This window comes from Anomaloglossus baeobatrachus, chromosome 1 (genome assembly GCF_048569485.1).
Source record: "Anomaloglossus baeobatrachus isolate aAnoBae1 chromosome 1, aAnoBae1.hap1, whole genome shotgun sequence".
Classification (NCBI taxonomy): Eukaryota; Metazoa; Chordata; class Amphibia; order Anura; family Aromobatidae; genus Anomaloglossus; species Anomaloglossus baeobatrachus.
The window spans coordinates 790,721,126-790,743,777 of record NC_134353.1 but is presented as its reverse complement, the minus strand read 5'-3'; positions in this window follow the sequence as shown (position 1 = coordinate 790,743,777).

Below are 22,652 nucleotides of genomic sequence, written 5' to 3'. Positions count from 1 at the left end.
CCTGCTGTTCTGGGATTGCCGCTTCAGCCTTCAGGCCTCTCCTCCTCCTTAGTTCTTCTGAGCACTCCTCGGACGGCAGCGCTGGGGATAGGCTTTCATCAGCAGGCCAGGATGGTGGGCCTTCAGCCGTGGGAGTCACTGGGGACACTCTGGGTGAGCGACTGGGGACCTGATAGTGGTCCACCATTTCCTTGGGTAACTGCACCTCCAGATCCGCCTTAAACTTGAGAAATTCCGGGTCTTCTCCTTCTGGCGGGGACGTGGGACTCGGTTCCTTGGACTGGGGCGCGGTGTCTGCTCTGGCCTTGCAGGCCGGGGTAGATGGCCTTGCGGCCTGGTCTTGGCAGGCCGAGCCTGGCGTGGCTGCGGCCTGGTCTTGGTGGGCCTGGCAGGGCATCGCTGCTGCGGCCTGGTCTTGGCGGGCCGGGCAGGGCATCGCTGCTGCGGCCTGGTCTTGGCGGACCGGGCAGGGCATCGCTGCTGCGGCCTGGTCTTGGCGGGCCGAGCCTGGCGTAGGTGCGGCCTGGTCTTGGCGGGCCGGGTGGGTCGCTTCTGCGGCCTGGTCTTGGCGGGCCGAGCCGGGCATTGCTGTGGGAACCGCGGGCCTCTCAGCAGGGATCCGCACGGGCATCGCCTCCGGGTTCGCAGGAGGGATATCAGTGGGCATGGCAGCATGGCGTGTCGTGGACATCGCAGCGGGCTCCAGATATGGCAGCGCTGACAGGGTCGGTGCACTCGAGCGGGCAGGGGCAACACAGGATTCACCCATCGGCAGCATCATCGGGGTCTGAGTCGTCGCCGTATGGTTTGGCGTTCGTCGTGCGGTTCGCTTCTCATAAGCCCACACCGCTGAAGCCATCTCCCGGAGCTCCGTGTGTCCTTCCCTGAGTTGCTGTAAGATTCTGGCCTCCAGCCATTCACAGAACTGGGCAAGCTCCCAGTCCCACCAGGCAGCAGAGCCTGGCTCTGGATTTCTGTCTTCAGACGCCATTTCCTCTGCTCTCAGCGTCGCCTCTGCACAGTATTTCACCTCTTGCAGCTTTGCCTCTAATAGCAGACTTTTGCTTTTTCTTTCTTTTTCCACCAGCCTTGTACTTCTCCGGGTAAGGTCAGAGCTCCTTCCATCACACCCGAGGTCAGTACGCTGCAGGGGTTCTCCGGGTAGCCACACCTCTTCGTGGGCGGCTACTTCTGTCTTCACGCGCTGCTGTTGTTTCTTGGCGCTCTTTTCATGGTGGCAATATGGCAGCGCTTCAAACTTTTTAAGCGGACCACCCAGGCACATGGTCACCTGTCTATACAGGTCTAGTCCTTATCCTGTTCGTGACGCCAGATTGTGGAGCCCCCCAGCCCAAGTGTAGCAGGGCATTACCTTCAGGGACTCCACGTGGGATGGTCTGGTCACAGGTAGGTTGCTTCTTTAGGAGTTTTGTGACGCCACTCTTGGTATTGCGGTCAGGGGACAGCCACTGCAGATTAGGGGACGCCTGGGGCTGATGTTTGATGCAGCTAGATGTAGTGGACTCCAGAGAGTGAGGCAGGCCCCAGGGCCCTGTGTAGGTGTGTGAAACCACAGGTCGCAGAATGACTCAGGCACAGTCCAGACAGTCTTTCAGGGATTTTACTCATGATAGATGGCAGGGTGAGTACCCGGGCATAGCTGGGATTAACCAGAGGAAACCAGGCACTCCGTCAGGCTGACTTTTGAAGGTGATTACCGACTCGCCTTCTCTAGCCCTGATGTTTTTGGAGTGACCCTGACTTGAAGTTCCTACGGGGGTCACCCAGGGAAGTTGCTGCTGCCTGTTCTCCCCTCTTTTCGGCCCATTTGCTTGTAGCCTGGACTAGGTCACTCTGGCTGCTTGCCTCTTGTGAGCTATGGGCCCTCTTGTTGCTACGTGGCTGCGGACTCTGTGGTGTTGTCTTGGGGGTCAGAAGTGCCCCCTCAGACAGGTTTGGCATGGAAAATTGAATGAATCTCTGCACTGGGACCTGTAACCCTTACGGGCCTGGTACCTCCCTGGCAGTCCCCGTACTCAGCCCCCCCTCTGCTCTCTTTAGCCTCGGGTGGTTTTCGGGTGGCACCACCAGGTGACCATTCTCCCCCGTCGATAGCCACTGCACGTGCATTGTCAGGATCGTGACCGCCTCCAGGGTCTGCTTCTTGCGACTGCTCTCCCTGAGCTGCCCTAACTCACTGGCTCACTACTCCCTCCCCTCTGTGCCTGCCTATGCAATTTAGCAACCAGGCTCTCTACCACACCCGTTGAGTGGAGATGGAGGCCACGCCCCCTCCTGGATTCCCCAGGGGTCCCTCAAAGGTGCATGTGGGAGACCTGATTACTATGCGCCTGTGTAATCACACCTCGGTCAGCCTTCTGGATTACCTGTATAGTACTGCCCCCAGCATGGGTGCGGTACTCAGTGATGCCTGACCAGGTCAGGGGCGCCACACGTCAAATGTGGAAAGTGAGCTGGATGGGATGTGGAAAGGGATGAGAATCACGATGCTTTATGACTGAAAGCTGATCTCTGTTTTCTCTTTGAAATACGAGGCCAGGTCATCAGCATGAAGGTCTGTGATAGGGCTATTTGCTTTGGGACTGAGTGGGGAGTAAAAGTTGTTGAAGAGCTTCTTTGGATTGTTGAAAAGAGAGGAGATCAGGATAGGGAAGTAGGTCTGTTTGGCGCAGTGAAGAGCAGCGTTGTACATTCCTAGCATGAATTTGTAGCGGATGAAGTTTTCTGGTGTGCAGGTTTTCCTCCATAGGTGTTCGGCAATCCTGGAGCTTTGCTGGAGAAAAAGAGTTTGGGATATGAGCCAGGGCTGTTTTACTCTGTGTTTAGAGGTTCTATAGGTGAGGGGTGCAACTTGATCTAGTTTACTTCTGGGTGTGTGACTATAGTAGTTTACAGCCAGGTCCGGGCAGGAAAGCGATTAGATAGGGGACAGTGATGAGTGTAGAGAGTCTTTACATTTCTGAGAGTCAATGGCCCGAAGATTTCTGAATGTGTGATAGGTGGGAGTGTGCTGGGTGGGTGAGAGTTTTTGAGCTTGAAGGAAAGGATGCTGTGGTCAGAGAGGGGAAGAGGTGAGTTGTCAAAGTGGGAGATTGATCACAGGCGGACAAAGACCAGGTCAAGGGTGTTACCGTCTTCATGTGTCTCAGAGGATGAAAGCTGTGAGAGGCCAAGGGAGGTGTTTAGAGATAAAAACTGGGATGCATATGGGAAGTTCAATCTACTTTCAACATTGGAAAAAATTGATGAGAAAAACTGAAGGAACTAGGAAGGAGCTAGGATGACAACCAAGAATAAAATCAGTCCATTTATCTCTGATAGAAACACTCACACATGTGTGAAACCAGCCTAAATATGCATTCACACATCCATGTAAATGTATGTGCACTGCCAGCACACAGCCACTCTTAGTATGTCCTATTCTGTTCCTTAAAAGCAGATTAGAAAAGGACATGCTCTAATATTCATGGATCTCATTTTTGGATATGTGACTTTCACGGATGTGTGAATCGATGTTTGATATTCTATGGGTCTGAATGCTGTCCAATAAAAAAAATCATAAGGGACTTTGAGGAGTGGAATCTAATCCTAAAAGGTGCTTAAAGGGAACCTGTCAGGTTCCCCGTGCCTCCAGAACCATCAGCAGCTGTGTGTACCTATCTGAATTCCCTGCCTAATAGCCTCTTTGTTACATTGGAAACATAAACATATCTTTAGAAAAAGTATCTCTAAAGTCCATTTATGATATGAAAATGACCTTCTTTATTGATCGATGGGGTGTTAGGGGTGCTTCACACACAGCGAGCTCACTGCCGAGATCGCTGCTGAGTCACGCTTTTTGTGACGCAGCAGTGACCTCATTAGCGATCTCGCTGTGTGTGACAATGAGCAGCGATCTGGCCCCTGCTGCGAGATCGCTGCTCGTTACACACAGCCCTGGTTCGTTTTCTTCAAAGGCGCTCTCCCACTGTGACGCACAGATCGCTGTGTGTGACAGCGAGAGAGCGACAAATGAAGCGAGCAGGGAGCAGGAGCCGGCATCTGACAGCTGAGGTAAGCTTGTAACCAAGATAAACATCGGGTAACCAGGGTGGTTACCCGATATTTACCTTAGTTACCAGCCTCTGCAGCTCTCACGCTGCCAGTGCCGGCTCCGGCTCTCTGCACATGTAGCTGCTGTACACATCGGGTTAATTAACCCGATGTGTACAGCAGCTAAGAGAGCAAGGAGCCAGCGCTAAGCAGTGTGCGCGGCTCCCTGCTCTCTGCACATGTAGCTGCATTACACATTGGGTTAATTAACCCGATGTGTACTGTAGCTAGGAGAGCAAGGAGCCAGCGCTCAGTGTGCGCGGCTCCCTGCTCCCTGCACACACAGCTAAGCGGTGTGCGCTGGTAACTAATGTAAACATCGGGTAACCATACCCGATGTTTACCTTAGTTACCAGTCTCCGCAGCTTCCAGACGGCGGCTCCGTGCAAGCGCAGCGTCGCTTGCACGTCGCTGCTGGCTGGGGGCTGTTCACTGGTCGCTGGTGAGATCTGCCTGTTTGACAGCTCACCAGCGACCATGTAGCGATGCAGCAGCGATCCTGACCAGGTCAGATCGCTGGTCGGATCGCTGCTGCATCGCTAAGTGTGAAGGTACCCTTAGTTCCCCAGACTAGTCAGCTGACCTAGCATGTAATCACTCTCCTGTGTGAGTGATAACATAACTTACAAGGGCTAACGTCATTGCCAGGGCTATACAAAACTCAGCCTCTCAGCTTTGTTATCTGATATCATTGAGCTTATGAAGCCGGATGTACTTGTCCCAGCTTCAGAGAGGAAGCCATGATGAGTACACACAGGAAAAAATATTTTTGAAAAAACACTCCCCGACTCCTTTGTTCACCAATGTATTTAAAATAAAACTTTGAAGATCCAACATAATCCATGGAATAAGAGGTAATCCAACAATGGGAACCTGAAAGACATAAAAAGAAGGTCAAATAAAAAAAAGCAAGACACAGTCCCTCATTCACCACTTTATTAGCTCCCCCAAAACCTCCCACAGGTCCAATGTAATCCAATGCAAAGAGTGATCCCACAACATCCGGCGATTCTCTAATAATAACTATTGGAGCCTGGTGCCGAGATTGAGGCTCCATATGTTACTCATGGTTAGCACCAGCCCCGGATTTTCCAATCAGTGGGGACATCAGTAAACTTACATGACCTCACCGCTCGTGGAAAAATCTGGATCTGGCGATACCCAGTGAGAAGAGTGAAGTCACGTAAGGTTACTGACATCACCATTCTCACCATGGGGCAGTACTACCCTCTGTGTGACCCAGCTACAGTGGTGATGACAACAGTAACCTTACATGACATCAATGCTCTCGCCAACTCTCACGAAGGGCATCTCAAGACTCACAATGTCTCATGGGCTGGGAGGTCCTGTAAAGTTACTGAAGTCAACAATAGCTGAGAGTGAATTATGGAGCCTTACTTTCAGCAGGCTTCATAGTTTTATTAGAGAATCGCCGGACGACATGGGATTGCTATTCGAAATGGATTACGTCAGACCTGAGAGGGACTTTTTTGGGGAGCTAATAATGTGGTAAGGGACTGTGTCTTGTTTTTATTTATTTAATCTCTCTCTTTTTATGTCGTCCAGGTTCCCATTATTGGAACCTGGAAGACATTGGATCATAATGGGTTTTTTCTTTAGTTTGTTTTAAATAAATTGGTGAATGAGGGAGTCAGGGAGTGTTTTTTCAAATATTTTTTTTATGAGTCTATGTCTTTTACAACTCTTGTTTTGCTGGGTTAGTAATGTCGTGTCTGATAGACACCTCTGCATTACTAATCCCTTGGCTTGATGAAAGCTGTAAATTCATAGCTGGCATCAACTTTAAAACTATTACTCCAATTGCCCTGGTGCAGTGGCAAAGCACTGAGTCAAGCACCAATATTGGCACATCTAATGGATACAGCACTTCTGGGTGTCTGCGGGCAACTATATTTAGGCTGGGAAGGGTCAAATATACATGACCCTTCCCACCATGATAATACTAGCCCCCCGGTGTCTGCTTTATCTTTGCTGGTTATCAAAAATAGGAGGTAACCCACTCCATTTTTTTCAAATATTTATTTATTTAATTAAGATGTATGGTCCCTTTTATTTTTGATATCCAGCCAAGGTAAAGCTTACATCTGGGGGCTGCTACTATCAGGGTGGTATTGGCATCTTCCCAGCCTTATATCAGCCTGCAGCTGCTGCTTTACTTTGACTGGTTAGCAAAATATTTTTTAAATTTATTTATTTTAATACTACAATACAGCAGAATGACTTTAACCAATCTCAAATGCTGGCACAGAGGGTGGGTGTAGGGAGCAGTGAATATTTATTTTGTTTAAACAGCGGGGGGGCATGCATAGCAGTCTGATTACAACCAATCACAGAAGATGACATAGAGGGTGGGGGAGGCAGTGAATATTCATTTTGCTTAAACATAGGGCCAGTGCAGCAGTATGATGGCCATCTTATCTTGAGGGAAACACGGTATGTATAACTGTCCTGTCCTTACTCCCATTTGCTTTCTTTTGAAGCCCCCTAGCCCTAACTAGGACCATTTTACAGCACTTAAGTTTTGGTCTCCATTGGCTTATATAAGGCTCAGGTCCAGGTTTAAGTCCTGGTAAAGTCCGGGTACTCGGACCAAACTTTTGACTAAAGTCCGTTTGAACCAGGCAAACCTGAATATCCATGGTTCACCATCCCTAGTGGTGATCTCAGGGGGCAGAATTTTACTGTCCCATCAAACACACCTCAGACCACCCCTTGAAGTAAGAAACTCATCTTGCCTCATGGCAGACATGGCTTGGCTGGAGGTACCAGGAGGATCAACAGGAAATAGCTCATCACCACAGGTTAATGTGAAACCCAACATACCAAATTATTACTTCCTTGACATTTCCTGTTGGTGATAATAAAGAAAACCCAATTTATACTTGATAGCCAATCATACCCAAATCATCAGATTCAGTCAATCTTTTAAGAATGTTCACTTTAGAATTTTACTTCAGTTAGAAAAGTTAAACTTATAAGAAGCTGAAAAGATTTATGATCATCTCTGCAACGATAGATTAAAATGAACTTGTATTTACTGACAAGAGCTTTTTCCTTTACTATTTGCTATGAGTCAGGGTGATGATGACACTAACTTGAAGCCACAAACTCAAAGGTCACTAATTTAAATAATTTTATTCACCCAAAGAAAACCTTTATTTCTTTGACATATAAACTGCCGAGTGAAGGCCGTTGTCTATCAAAATTTCATGACTACTGAGTAGAAAGCGGAAATAAAAAAGCTCTGCTAGAATATTGTTGAAATGTTGATTTAATTTGTGATTCTATTTTAATGGAACCTTTAAAAGAAAGGCCGTATGATGTACAATTCAAATTCAGCATATATGTGAGGATTGCAAGCAAAGAATGCATTATTTATCTGTAAACACCCAATAACTCGATTAACTTATGTATGAACAAGAAAGGTGAAGTAATAGGTGAATTTTTAAAGGTCAAGAACACCACAAACTAAAAACAAAGACATTTGCATTTTCAACACTAGATGTGGAGACTATTGATTTAGTGTTCAATTTTAGTTTTGCTGGAATTTCTTTATTCTAATTCTTTCAAATGAGGTAAATAATACTAATTTCAGAGACTAAAAAAAATAATACAGATATGTGACATATTCCTAGAACAGGTATAACTTATTAAAAAATGACCTGTGATAAGTGATGAGTGAGCACTAAAAGGCTTGAATGCTCGTTGCTAATATCAAGCAGGTCGGACATTCGAACAGGCTCGATTCAAGTAACAAGTATTATAGACGTCAATAGGGAACTTGAACATTTTTCCAGAAGACCGTTCCCCCAGGAGGGCTTTAACATTGCTGAAATAGATAGAAACAGTGCTCAAATAGAACAGGAGCAGCAAGAGAAAGACACCTGGACTCCCAGATCACTGCTGGGAACTTAATAAATAACTAATTTCAAAAAAAATAATTTGTGATCCCCCCATTTTTTATAACCAGCCAAGGTAAAGTGTAGCACCCACGGGGCAGGGGGGTGAAATACTCGTCGCTGGGCCAGTGATGTCGGGTCTGAAATGTCACGGGTGGCCCTGCCCGGCTTCGTGGCCCCGATGTATACACCAAAAGGGGGATGAAGGATCAGTTGGGGATGTTGGGAGTAGTGGTTGACTTGTGACGCCAACTGCGGGAGGCGGCCAGGGATAGCCGCCGCTGTCGTCGCTGTTCTCTGGGGCGGATGATGTCACAGCTACGATAGTTCAGCTTCTCGCAGGTGAAGCTAGGCCCCAGGGAGGATGATGGAGGTGGCAGTGGCCGTTGGCCATTTTACTCACAGTTCGTGGGCTGCCCGGAGGCACCGGTCTCCACTGGGATGAGCTCCAGCTGATCCTGGTTAAGTCAAAGATCAGAACCAGTGCAGTAGTCTGTGGGCCCTTCCTTCCTGAGCTTTTTAGTGTGGATCCTCATGACCTGAAGTGCTTGGGGACCCCTGTTTAATGTTAAAGTTCCTGTCCCGTTTGCAGGTGGCGCGGATCCGCTTTGGGGCCTGACTGTAATCACGACTCCGGACTCTATGTGTCACTGTGCTCCGGGATCTCCCCTGTCCGGCAGATTCTGGTGGTCCAACGTAGAGTATGCTCCACCCTAAGGCTCTGCACCCTGCACTGTACTGGTTCCGACGGAGCAATGAAGCTCTCCCCTTGGAAACCGTCTTTCTCCTTTGTCCCACAGGAGCTACCGGTCAGCCAGCTTCTCCACTGTTGTCTCCTGCTCCTTCCAGTCGGCCTGGTCCTAACTGTGGAGGCTCTGAAGCACTCTCCACAGCGACTGTGTTGTTCTGAGTCTCAGACTATTCTGATGTAAAAAATAAGGAATAACGTTTGGAACACCATTCTAAGTCTGAACTGGGTGCAAAAACCTAAAAAACATCACTATGGGGAGATAAGGTATGCACACCAGTGACTATGTAAGGGGAATACATGAAATAGCAGAAACTGCTGTGTGAATACTGACTTGAAAAATCCAATAGCTATATGTAAGAGTGAAAATGTGAAAAATGGAATCTGCATTACTGCCATGAACATATGAATCAAGAGAAATTTAGCTACTGAATTGATCAATGCAATAGAGCTCCAACACTACGCCAAAGTATTTTTCTACGTTGGGGTCCCTAGCTTGTGTGTGTCCTCTCATGCAGTTAAAAAAACTTACCGTGTATGGGAAGCTGAGACCCAGGCTATTTATGCGTATGATATGGATTGGCAATAGGTGTGGTTGGGGAGGGTTCACAAACGAAAAACTACTAAGTGTCATGGAGTGAAGATATGAAGGACATAAATGAAGTGGAGTCTGAGTGTGTGTCAATGTCTAAATGTGTGAGGTTTCTGTGAAGGTGTGCTAGTTGTTGGATATGAGAGGTAGATGAGGAGGAGAAGGATGTGAAAGTGAGTAGATGATGATCAGATAGGGAAAGAGAGATTAGATAGGGTTCAGAGGCAGGGGAAGATGAGGTCTAATATGTGTTCATTTGTATGGCTGGCTGTGGAGGACCATTGAGTAAGTCTAAAAGATGAAGTAAGAGATAGGAGCTTGGAGGCTGACAAGTGGCGGGTATCAGTAGAGATATTGAAGTCATCCATGATAATGGTGGAAATGATAGCAGAGTTAAACTGAAGAAGCCAGGTGGAGAATTGGTCAAAAAAGACTGACAGAAATCATTAAGCAGTTAGACAACCACAAAACAGACTGGGATCCAACCAAGAGGGAAACCAACCAACAACCAGAGATCACTGGTTTGAACACTAGAGTGTAACCATGCCACTGACATCAACCCCAAAATTGCCACTGCACCAGGGCAATCAGAAAGAACAGGGATCTATGTTGCTGTTGTTAAATTATTTATCTATTAGGTTAAACCAGTCTAAAAATACCCTTTAGTTCTACATGAAAGGCACTTAATCCCTTCAACCCCGGGCAATTTTCCATTTTTCCGTTTTTATTTTTGCTCCACTTCTTCTGAGAGCCATAACTTTTTTATTTTTCTGACAATCTTGCCATGTAAGGGCTTGTTTTTGGCAAGGAAAGCTGTACTTTTAAATGAAATCATGAGTTTTACCATATAATGTACTGGAAAACAGAAGAAAAAATTCGAATGCGGAAAAACTGCAAAAAAACAGCGATTGCACAAACTTTTTTGTAACCATGTTCCCTATATGGTAAAACTGGTGTGTTGGTGTGATGTCACAGGTCGGTATGAGTTTTTAGACACCAAGCATGGACAGGTTTACTTTTATCTAAGGGTTTTAAAAAATTCATAAGTTTGTCCAAAAAAAGTGGAGCACTTTTTGCGCCATTTTCCAAAACCCGTAGCATTCTCATCTTTCGGGTCTATGGCTTGGTCATGGCTTATTGTTTGTGTGTCGAGCTGACATTTTTAATGGTATCATTTTTGCGCAGATGCTACGTTTTGATCGCCAGTTATTGCATTTTGCACAAAATTTGCAGCAACCAAAAAACGTATGTTGGCATTTGGAATTTTTTTACCACTATGCAGTTTACCGATCAGATTAATTAATATTATATTTGGATAGATTGGGCGTTTCTGAACACAGCGATAGCAAATATGTGTATACTTTTTTTATTTTTTTATTCCTTTAATTTTCAATGGGCCAAATGAGGGGTGATTTGAGCTTTTAGTTTATATATATATATATATATATATATATATATATATATATATATATATTATTCTATAATGATTAGCAGTCTGATCGCTCTTCCATTTCTCCAAATCACAGCTGCACAGCTGAGATCTGGAGAAAAGCTGCTTTGCTCTCACACACGGCAGTCTGCTGGCAGTGAGAGAAAATGACTCATGTTAGCTACAAGAGTCATCACATGACCCTGTGCTACCATGGCAACCACTGGAAGTTACGTGATCACGTCACGTGACTTTCAATGGAGCTGGGTAAGTTATGCTTATGACGGCATGCTGTTACAACTCGCTGTCAGATTTTGTCAGCTAGATGTAAGGGGTTAATAGGCGCGAGTGGAACGCAATTCCATTCACGCCTGGCAGGCACACATCTGAGCTGTTGAAATCAGCTGAGATGTGCGCGGATTGCAGCGGACTGCCCACGGCAGCCGACCTCACACGATCCATGATGTACTCAGTATGTCATGTATCGTGAAGAGGTTAATATTACAGGTGTTTAAACCCTGCTATAATCTAAGCTCTCCTTTCTACATCAACTCTCTCTGATCTGCTTCCGGAGTACAATATGCAATAAGCATCGCACCATGGATTCTCAAAATATTCTGGTAAGGGATCTGTTCATAGCACTTCAGCAACTTTAAAAAAGTATATGTTTATTGTTTAACTAATTAGGGAACACTCATAGAATTGAAACTTCCAGGCACTGAGCATATTACTCTGTAGAGACGTTCTAAAGCTTTATTACAGACTAAGCAGTTGCAAAAGATCTTGAAACTGTAGGATAGGAGTGCCAGCTTTCAGGCACAGCATTACTACCCTCAAAGAAAAGGCAGCAATGGTTTATTACCATCTTTGCCTTACTGATCGCTGTATACATAGTGCTGAACAAGCGTTGTGTGCACAGTTTAGGAAGCACTAACAATGCTATTGTCACACAGCTAATGTTCATGTGTCCCCTGTGCCATGTTAGTCCCTTTGTTTGCCACTCTGCTTTCTGTGTCAGGTTACTTTTCTGAGCCCCATGCATTCCCAACTCTGCTGCATATATATCCCTGCTGTCTCCACCTGGCTATATGGAGGCGAGGCAAATCCCTGCAGAAAGTTAACCATATTTTTTTTCTGCAGAGTTTGTCATCCTCAGGCTATCCCTAGACAGCAGGGGCATTATCAGGAAGCTCTTCCCACCACTCCTCGCCTGAATGTAGGTCCCTAGCAGATTGTCTCTAGCGCCTGTTTAGACTTAAGGTACCGTCACACTAAGCTACGCTCCAGCAATCCCACCAGCAACCTGACCTGGCAGGGATCGCTGGAGCGTCGCTACACGGGTTGCTGGTGAGCTGTCAAACAGGCAGATATCACCAGCAACCAGTGACCAGCCCCCAGCCAGCAGCGATGCGTGGAAGCGATGCTGTGCTTGGTAACTAAGGTAAATATCGGGTAACCAACCCGATATTTACCTTGGTTACCAGCGCACACCGCTTAGCGCTGGCTCCCTGCATTCCTAGCCAGAGTACACATCGGGTTAATTACCCGATGTGTAGTCTGGCTATGTGTTCAAGGAGCAGGGAGCCGGCACTGACCGCGTGTGAGCGGAGGATGCTGGTAACGAAGGTAAAAATCGGGTAACCAAGGAAAGGGCTCCTTGGTTACCCGATATTTGCATTGGTTACCAGCGTCCGCAGAAGCCGGCTCCCTGCTCACTGCCCATTCAGTTGTTGCTCTCTCGCTGTCACACACAGCGATGTGTGTTTCACAGCGGGAGAGCAACAACTAAAAAATGGTCCAGGACATTCAGCAACAACCAACGACCCCACAGCAGGGGCCAGGTTGTTGCTGGATGTCACACACAACAACATCGCTAGCAACATCGCTGTTACGTCACAAAAGTCGTGCCTCAGCAGCGATGTTGCTAGCGATGTTGCTTAGTGAGATGGTACCTTTATTCATTGTGTCTTTCCAGTTATTGACCCCCATTGTGTACAGTTTATCTTCATCTCTATGCTCCTGACCTTGGCTATACATTGGTGTGAAAAAGTGTTTCTACTCATCCTGATTTCTTATTCTTTTGCATGTTTATTACACTTAAGTGCTTAAAATCAGAAAACAAATGTAAATATTGCACAAAGATAACACAAGTAAAAACAAAATTCAGTTTATAAATGAAGGTCTTTATTATTAAGGGAAAAATAAATCCAAACCTACAGTGCCTTGTACAAAAAAAGTATTGCACAACCCCCCTTAAAAGAAAATATAACTGTGGTTTATTATATCTTTGGGAAGCTGAGTTCAATTTCTCTAGCCACACCCAGGTCTGATTACTGCCCCACCTGTTCTCAATAAAGAAATCACTTAAATACGACCTGCCTGACAAAGTCTTGCTGTCTCTGGTGAAGGTAGAAATGTTGGTTCAGGCTTTGATACAGGGCCGGTCCCAAGCATCTATTTTGCTTTGTTGGACTATTTGTAGTCTGGGCCAATTATTGCCACTTTTCCTGTTGCCTGACCTTAATTTTTAGAACTGTAGGGTTTCCAAATTGTCTTTTGTCTGTAGTGCCTGGTTTCTGGGAACAAGAGCCCTATGCCTATCACTCATGCCTGTCACTCATGCATCTTTTGATTTGTAAGATAAAATTAAATAAATAAATCTTTATCTTTATAAAGCACTAACATATTCCGCAGCGCTTTACATACATCAGGGACACCAGGAACACTGTCCCCATTGGGGCTCACAATCTAAATTCCCTATCTGTATGTCTTTGGAGTGTGGGAGGAAACCCACGCAAACATGGGGAGAACATACAAACTCCTTGCAGATGTTGTCCTTGGTGGGATTCGAACCCAGGAGCCCAGCGCTGCAAGACTGCAGTGCTAACCACTGAGCCACCATTCCGCCCATTTGTAAAAAATTTTTAAAATTTGTATTTGTACATTTGTAAAATTAAAATGCCAGGAAACATGCTGTGTGTTGCATGGACGTAGGAGCGTGGCAATTGATGCCATAGTCCTAGTGTCTGCCTGCAATGTTTTTAAATCTCAAGACTCCGAAATAGGTCTCAAGTTGTGTCTTGTCTCTAGTGCCAGGGTTCTGGGATGAAGAGGCCTACGCCTGTCAATCAGGCATTTCTTGATTTCTAAGATGAAAATGCCAGGCCACATCCTGTGTATAAGTCAACACAATCAAGCACAGCTTAAATTAATATGCATTGGGGAATGCAGTCACACAGCTGCACAATTGTAGACCACTATCTAGGCCCAGTTTCATCAATGGCTATCTCCACTAAACCTGGAGCAAGGGAAGGCCGTGTGCGATAATGGTGCAAACCTGGTGGAGGCACTATGCCTGAGTGACATCACACATGCATTGTATTGCTCATGTGCTCAACCTGGTTGTACAGAAAATTCTAGGGTACTATTGCGGCCTGGATGCACTGCTGCAGAAGGCATGGTTGCTGTGTGCTCAATTTTTAAAATTGAAACGCTCAGCCACATCCTTTGTGTTGCATTGACCATACCACCCTGCTGTTCAAACACTCTATGGGTAAATAGTGGGTGCAATTGATACCAAGTTGTGTCTTGTCTGTACTGGCAGGGGTATGGGAGAATTAGCCCTACACCTGTCACTCATCCATCACTATATTTGATATGTGAATAATCTAGGAAGCTAATGGCTATGCTAAAACAGTGGTGCTGCACTGTAAATTGTATTTTTGCTATTTTGGAAGCTTTTCGACCACCCTAAAGTTGTTTGTTTTCTCTGCCTTATGTTTGGCTTTCCACTGAATTCAATAGGGCTCAAAAAGGTTTGGAGTTCTGTATGGCGAACAGTTCAGCGAGCGTAGCGTTTGTTTAGTAAGGCTCTCTGATGCTAATGATCGATCGAGTACCGAGCAGAACCAAGCACATTCGCACATCACTAGAATATATGTTTACCTCAAAGGTCTTTGTTGTCTATATATGGGGCATGATGTGTGGAAAAAAAATGGAATGAATAAAGACCTAAAAAGCAAGAAAAAGATTGTAATTACTAAAATAAGTAACGTAAAAGCAACTATCAGTCTGAATCACTACTAGTAGCTCTCACTGTACAAAAAATGTGTTCAAAGTATAAAAATAGTTGGTATGGGTAGGAGAAGAACACAAGTTAAGAAATACACATACTTCTTGGCATGCTATCAATGAGGACATTAATGGTTGTCTGAGGAAGTTCTGCAATGATGAATGAACTTGTGCACATTAATCATCAAGATCCACTTTTGGCAGCTCCCTTTGCGATGCTGACCAATGAAGACTCAAATGTTTTCAATCGGATACAAGTCTGATAATGCTGCAAGCCATGGTAGCACGTTGTGGCTATGCACACTGCTCAGGATAGCACAAGCAACATATAGCCTGGCATTGTCATGTTGAATAATGTCTCCTTGGTAAGTGCAACATGCATATCATATGGAAGTTCTCTCTTTCTGTCTTAAAGCCTAATGGTATGTAGCATGTAATATTAGTATATTAATTGAAATATGTAAAATGTTCTGTACACTCTATTTTCTTCTGCCTGTCTCTAAATGGTCAATCATGCTATCAATCTATAAATTGACTACCATGTTCCCTTCTGTACTTCTGTCAAAAGGAAAATAGATGGAAGGCTTAACTGCAAGAGCTATAAAGGTCAAAGAAAGATCTGTTTGTCCAAGCTTTGTTTGCAAAAGACCGAATGTAAATACTGTAAAAATTCACCTGATGTGCATATCAGTGCATAAATGCTTCAGGAAAATAGTAATTGTTTGGTTATATCTATTGGTCATCATTAAATATTAAAATATCCTTTGCTTCTATAAATGGACCTATTTTTTTATCATTGCAAAGCATCTCATCACCCTAAAGTAGCCCTAATGTGATACTAGACACTACGAGCAGTATAAATAGAAGGGAAGTCAAGACAAGCCGGGTTTTGTAAGCCAGGAGGTAACGTATAAGATTCAGGGAACAGACAGAACTGTGGTCGGGAAGAAGTCTGAGGTCAGAAGCCAGGAGGTAATGTATAACGTTCAGGGATCAGACAGAGACGTGGTCAGGAAGAGGTCTGAGGTCAGAAGCCAAGATCAGAACACTTATACCAGACGGGAGCCAAGAGCACACTGAGCAAACTGGAAGTATGACTGTTGAAGTTCAGAGAAAGCAAGTACAGTAAAGAAACAGAGCAATCACCAGGAATGAGGTACATCTGTGAAGGCACCTGCCTAAACCAGCGTGGACCCTAGTGCTGAAAAAAAACCTGTCAGCAAGTGCACAAGACTAGAGATGAGCCACCACCCTAGTGTTTGAGTTCGGTTCGTCGATCGGCAGGTGTGTTCGTCGAACGTTCAACGAACGTTCATCGAACCCCATTGAAAACAATGGCAGGCACACACAAACACATACAAACACATAGAAAAAACCTTCTAAGGTGTCCAAAAGGTGACACAAACAACTCAGAAGACACCACAAACACATGGAAAAGTGACAAGTACATATACTCATGCTGAAAGAAAAGAGTTGGACGAGTAAAAGGAGGAGAAGACACAGATATAGGCATGTCATGCCCTTCTAAAATCATGTAAAACACAGCAAGTGGACTCCAACAAGAGTCTCCATTTTTTCAAAAAATGTGGCCACAGACATCACTTAAGTGGCATCAATTGTCCCACAGTTGCAAACTTAAAATGTTGATTTGAATGAAGCACAATCAAAAATACAAAAGCCTTTACTCTCCCCAGGATGACACAGGGGTAGAAAAGTCCTTGTGGAGCCATGATTTGTTCATCTTGATGAACGTTAGTCTGTCCACATTGTCACTGGACAGATGCGTGCGCTTATCTGTCAGCACACCCCCAGCAGCACTCTATAGACATTCCGAGAGAATGCTGGCTGCAGGACACAACAAGATCTCCAAGGCATAAGTGGCGAGCTCAGGCCATTTTTCCAGATTGGAAGCTCAAAATGAGCAAGGCTCAAGTTACACAGTCATGGCATCGATATTCACTTGGAGATACTCTTGTATCATCCTCTCCAGGCGTTGACTATGTGTCAGACTTCTTGGGTCTTGTGGCCTTGCAAAGAATGGTCTAAAAAATTCATGAAATGATTCCATAAAATTGCTGTTACCACCAGATACGGTGTTGCTGGTACGGTTTGAGTGATGATGACTTGACAGTCCCATGGTTGGCAAGTTACAACTGTGAGATTCACTCTGTGCACCACTGGTGTTAAGTGGAAAAGCCAATCTCATATTGTGTAACAGCTTCTGCTGATACTCCTGCATACGTGAGTCCCTTTCTATGGCAGGAATTATTTCGCCAAATTTTTACTTGTACCGGGGATCTAACAGTAGTAATGAATGACAAAGGAAATCAGCTCACCCACTCCAAGTCTCCAGGCCCTCTCTCTGCAGCACGGACAATCGGCCGGGCAGCTGCAAGCATGTAAGAGGAGATCCAGCGCAGGAAAAAAGGCACTCTTCAATATAAATTTCCATATGGTTTATTCCATGTGCACACGTATGAAGGTAGGTACAGACAGCCCCTGAGCAGGGGAAAAATGACTAGCAACGTGTTTCGACTGTGTATTACACGGTCTTAGTCATGTAACTGACTAATCTAAGTGCAGGATCTAACAGTGTGGCAACCCATTAGTCAGCATAACTTTGAATTCTGACAATCCGAGGGTCATGTTGTAGGTAGTGCAGCAAGAAGGTGCTCATGTGTCTTGCGCATCTAGGAGGACCAAGTCTTTGCTGTGTTGGTGGCGGCAAGGTGAGAATCATGCTTCATTCCTCTGACCACTCCCCTAAACCTCGCACAACAGAAATGTGATTAAGGTCTCCCTCATCTGTTGAGTCTTCCATACCCTTCGCCAGTTCGTCCTCCATTTCTTCCTGGGCTCCTGCACCTTCCTCAACAGTTTGGCTGCTACCATGCGCCCTTGTTAATCCCTCTCCCCCACCGTCCCATGCCTGCCACCTTGGTGCTGCTGACCGTCTGAACCTTGTAGATCTTGGTATCCCTGCCGCATATAAATCCTCCTGTACTTCCTCCGCTTCCTCTTGTCCCACCACCTGACTCCGAATAGTGTTTAGAGTGTGCTCCAGCATGTAACTGACTGGAATTGTTATGCTGATAATGGCATCGTCAGCGCTAAACATCTTCGTCGCCATTTTGAAACTGTGCAGAAGGGTGCATAGGTCCTTGATCTGAGACCACTCCAGCAGCGTGATCTGCCCCACTTCTGGATCTCGTTGGCTCAGGCTATATGTCATAACATATTGCACAAGGGCTCGTCGGTGCTGCCACAGTCGCTGCAACATGTGGAGAGTCGAATTCCAGTGTGTTTGCATATCGCATTTTAGCCAGTGAACCGGCAGGCCGAAAGACTTCTGGAGCGATGCAAGTCGTTCAACTGCGGGGTGTGAACGGCGGAAGGGAGCACATAGTGACCGTGCCCTCTGCAGAAGCCCATGTAGGCTGGGATAGTGGGTTAAAAATTGCTGGACAATAAAGTTCAACACGTGAGCCATACAAGGCACGTGTGTCACATTGCCGGCAAAGGTCCGCACCCAGGTTTGCTGCATTGTTGCACATGGCCTTCCCTGGCTGCAGGTTGAGTGGAGACAACCATTGATGAAACTCGGTCTCCAGAGCTGACCACAACTCCTCAGCGGTGTGACTTACATTTCCTAGACATTTCAAAGTAAAGGCCGTCTAATGCCGTTGAGCTCTGCTGCCAGCATAGTAAGGAGGTATGCGGGATTCCTTGTGCGCAGTTATAACACGGGTGGCCTTACCAAACAGGCTTTGGGCGGATATGGAGGACTGAGACGAGGTTGAAGAGGCAGAAGCAGTGGAGGAACTTCTACATACAGAGGATTGATGCACAAGTCATGGGGATGGCAAGACTTGTACAGCAGACCCTTCTCCATCTGTTCCCATAGTTACCCAGTGCCCAGTCAGCGACATGTAATGCCCCTGTCCATGCTTACTGGTCCAAGTATCTGTGGTGAAATGCACCCTGTCACATACACAGTTTCTCAAGGAAGCAGTGATGTTGTGTGTGACATGCTGGTGTAGCACAGGCACACCTTTCTTGGAGAAGTAGTGGCGACTGGGTGTCTGGTACTGGGGAACTGTGACGGACATAAGGTCTCGAAAATCCTCTGTGCCCACCAGGCGGAAAGGCAGCATTTCTGCAGCCAACAGCTTGCAGATGCTAAAAATAAACCTCTTAGCTTTGTCATGGCTAGGAGGAAATGGTCTTTTACTTGTCCACATCAGAGGGATCGAGGGCTGGTTGCTGTGCTGAGACGGCGTTGAGTAGGGTGTCCCGGGCAAACTGCTGGTCGGTGAGGAAGGTGCAGGCGGAGATAGAATGTTGCCTTCATCCAAAGGTGGTGCTCTCGATGTCTGAGAGAGCTCAACACCAGCAGCTGTTTCCACTTCCAAAACAACTGACGACCTGCTAATCACACTGCCTGTTGCGGGTAAAGAGGTGGAAGGTCTGCGTCAAAAAAAAATTTGTGACTGCTGTCCCCACAGTCACAGAGAATGAAGAGCATGTGGATGCACTTGATGAGGCAGACAGCGGTTGGCCCGCCCCCCTAGGCCGCATTGTAGCACAGTGAGCTTCCCACTGTGACTTATGCTTCATATCCATGTGACGGTTCATGGACGAAGTGCTCAAACTAGTGAGTTTTTGGCCTCTACTTAAACATTGGTGACAAATCTTACAGATGACATGAGTTGGGTGATCCTTTGTGATGTTAAAAAAGGTCCAGGCTAGGCAAGGCTTAGAGCCCATGCGACCTGCAGAGCCGCCATCACTTCTGCTCAGAGGCAGAGTTGTGGCTGAGGATGCAGTTGTTGATGTGCTTCAAGTACTCCGTCTCTGTCCAGGAAGGCACAACATAACCTCGTCATCACTAGCATCCTCCTCCACCTCCTCTGCTGACCTCATCGACTGCCGGACTGTAGGTTGACAGTAAGTGGGATCTACAACATCATCTTCACCCTGTGTGTTCTCACTCCCCGCGTCGTCAGAGCCCAACCTCTTCCTGCCCTGACAGAATAGTTAAGTTGTCATTCAAATCAGGTATCTGAGTCTCATCAGCTTGTTCCTCATTGTCTCCAGCAAGAGGAGTTACAGTTTGGGAATGAGGGTCTACATTATGCTCAGAACCTTCTTCATCTGGGCCTGGATCCGACTCACAAAGCTTCTGGGCATCAGTGCAGATCATTTCCTTGTCTGGACTCCCTGCAGCTTTGGAGCAGACATTTAATTCCCAGGCTATAGTGTGACTGAACAGCTCTGCAGACTCCACCATCTCTGTTTCCCCATGCTCAGCAGGGCGGGTGGAGACTTGACAGCTGTTAGGAAGCAAGTACGATTGTGGTGACACCTCAGAGGACTGAAGTATTTGGGATGTTGATGAAGTTGAAGTGAAGGAGAGGCCACTTGATGGAGCACTTGAGATCTATTAAAGCACATGCTCTTTTTGTGCCTCATCTACATTTGGTAGCGATGGTCGTGTCCATAAGAAAGGGATCATATCAGATTGTTTACAGAAAGAGGTAGACATCTTATTTTGTCTGGAAGATGGTGTTTCTTCAGCAGATGTTACTGTTGCTTTACCACCTACCCCACGGACACAAACTTTTTTTCCCTTTCCACCTTGCAAGTTCCCCTTTCCACCCGCACCTGGCGTTTTGCCACTCATTTTGTATGTGGACAATTTGGCAACTGTTTGTTGCAGTTAAAAATTGGCTACTACAGATGGAGAGGTGGGGTAGCTTTCTTGACAGCAGTAGTACGCCACTGACTATCACACACTGATACTATGCCTATAGGAATTGCCTGGACTTTTTGCTATTAAAATTGGCTACTACAGATGGAGAGCTGGAGTAGCTTTCTTGACAGCAGAGCTACGCCACTGACTATCACATACTGATACTATGCCCAAGGGATTGCCTTGACTAGCTGCTGTTAAAAATTGGCTACTACAGATGGAGAGTGAGGTAGCTTTCTTGACAGCTGTGCTACGCTACTGATTATCACACACTGATACTATGCCTATAGGAATTGCCTGGACTTTTTGCTATTAAAAATTGGCTACTACAGATGGAGAGCTGGAGTAGCTTTCTTGACAGCAGAGCTACGCCACTGACTATCACATACTGATACTATGCCCAAGGGATTGCCTTGACTAGCTGCTGTTAAAAATTGGCTACTACAGATGGAGAGTGAGGTAGCTTTCTTGACAGCTGTGCTACGCTACTGATTATCACACACTGATACTATGCCTATAGGAATTGCCTGGACTTTTTGCTATTAAAAATTGGCTACTACAGATGGAGAGGTGGAGTAGCTTTCTTGACAGCAGAGCTACGCCACTGACTATCACACATTGATACTATGCCCAAAAGAATTGTCTGGACTTTTTGCAGTTAAAAATTGGGTAATAGAGATGGAGACAAGTGGTGTATCTTTCTTTACAAGACTGCTACACCGCTGACTATCACACACTGAAACTATGCCCAAAGGAATTGCCTGGACTTTTTGCAGTTAAAAATCGGCTAATAGAAATGGAGACAGGTGGTTTATCTTACTTTACAAGACTGCTACACCGCTGACTATTACACACTGATACTATGCCCAAAGGATTTGCCTGGACTTTTTGCAGTTAAAAATTGGCTACTACAGATGAAGAGGTGGAGTAGCTTTCTTGATAGCAGTGGTACGCCACTATCACACACTGATACTATGCCCAAAGGAATTGCCTGAGCTGATTTGGACAGATGGTGTGAAAAACCCTTGCACAGCGCTGGCACAGACTTGCCTAGCAAAAATTGCTATTAACTGCTCTACTCTAGCCCTTAAAAGTGCTGAAATTACAACTAGTCCCTATTCCTTAAACCGATGTTTCGATTGCACTTTATAGCGCCCACAGCAGTAGCAGCGGGAGCGGTGACTGACACACAACCACAGCACTGAGATAATGGCGGCAATGGGGAAAATGGCTGTGTCTTATAGGGCAAGGACATGTGACATACACAGCCAATGACACATGCCCTTGTTTGTCTGCCAAAAATTCACTTTGCTGTGTGTGTGTCTGTGATTGGCTGACAGCCTGGCCCGCCCCACTGGACGCGCAGTTAGGGAAAAAAAAAGGCGATCGCCATTCTTTCAGCACTCAGCAGCACTGATTTAAACCCCGTCCTCCACGCACACTATACGCTGAATTTGGATAACATTATTATTAACATTGAATGACAGTATCACTGTGAAAAGCCAGCTGGTAACTAGCTACGCTTTTGGTGATTGAACCGTTATCGAACGGTAACTCGAACTGTCGAACGTGAAGCTAATTGTTCGCGTTCGTTGAACGACTCAAACATTGCCAAAACAGGTCGAACTTTAGATTGGCGAACAGTTCGATTAGAACACCGCTCATGTCTACACAAGACACATAGCAGAGCATTTTCAAATGCAAAATACTCTGCACAGTGGAAACGTGACAAAAGCATTCCAAATGCAAAATGCTCCATGCAGCAGGACCGTGACAACTAATATTTACATTTCTGTTTATTCAGATTTCATGAATAGAAGAGTGTAAGTATACATTATGATGAAAAGTCACATCATCTTAAAATGTTATGGCATATTGATGTCACTACATAAGCAGTAAGCTTCTAACATGTGAAAAGTCTATAGATCCTGAGAACAAACAGTCAAAAGCTCATAATGATAGGTAGAGGTTGGAATGGCAGCATGTTAGCTATATTGTTTAATTGATAGACATCAATAAAATAGCCT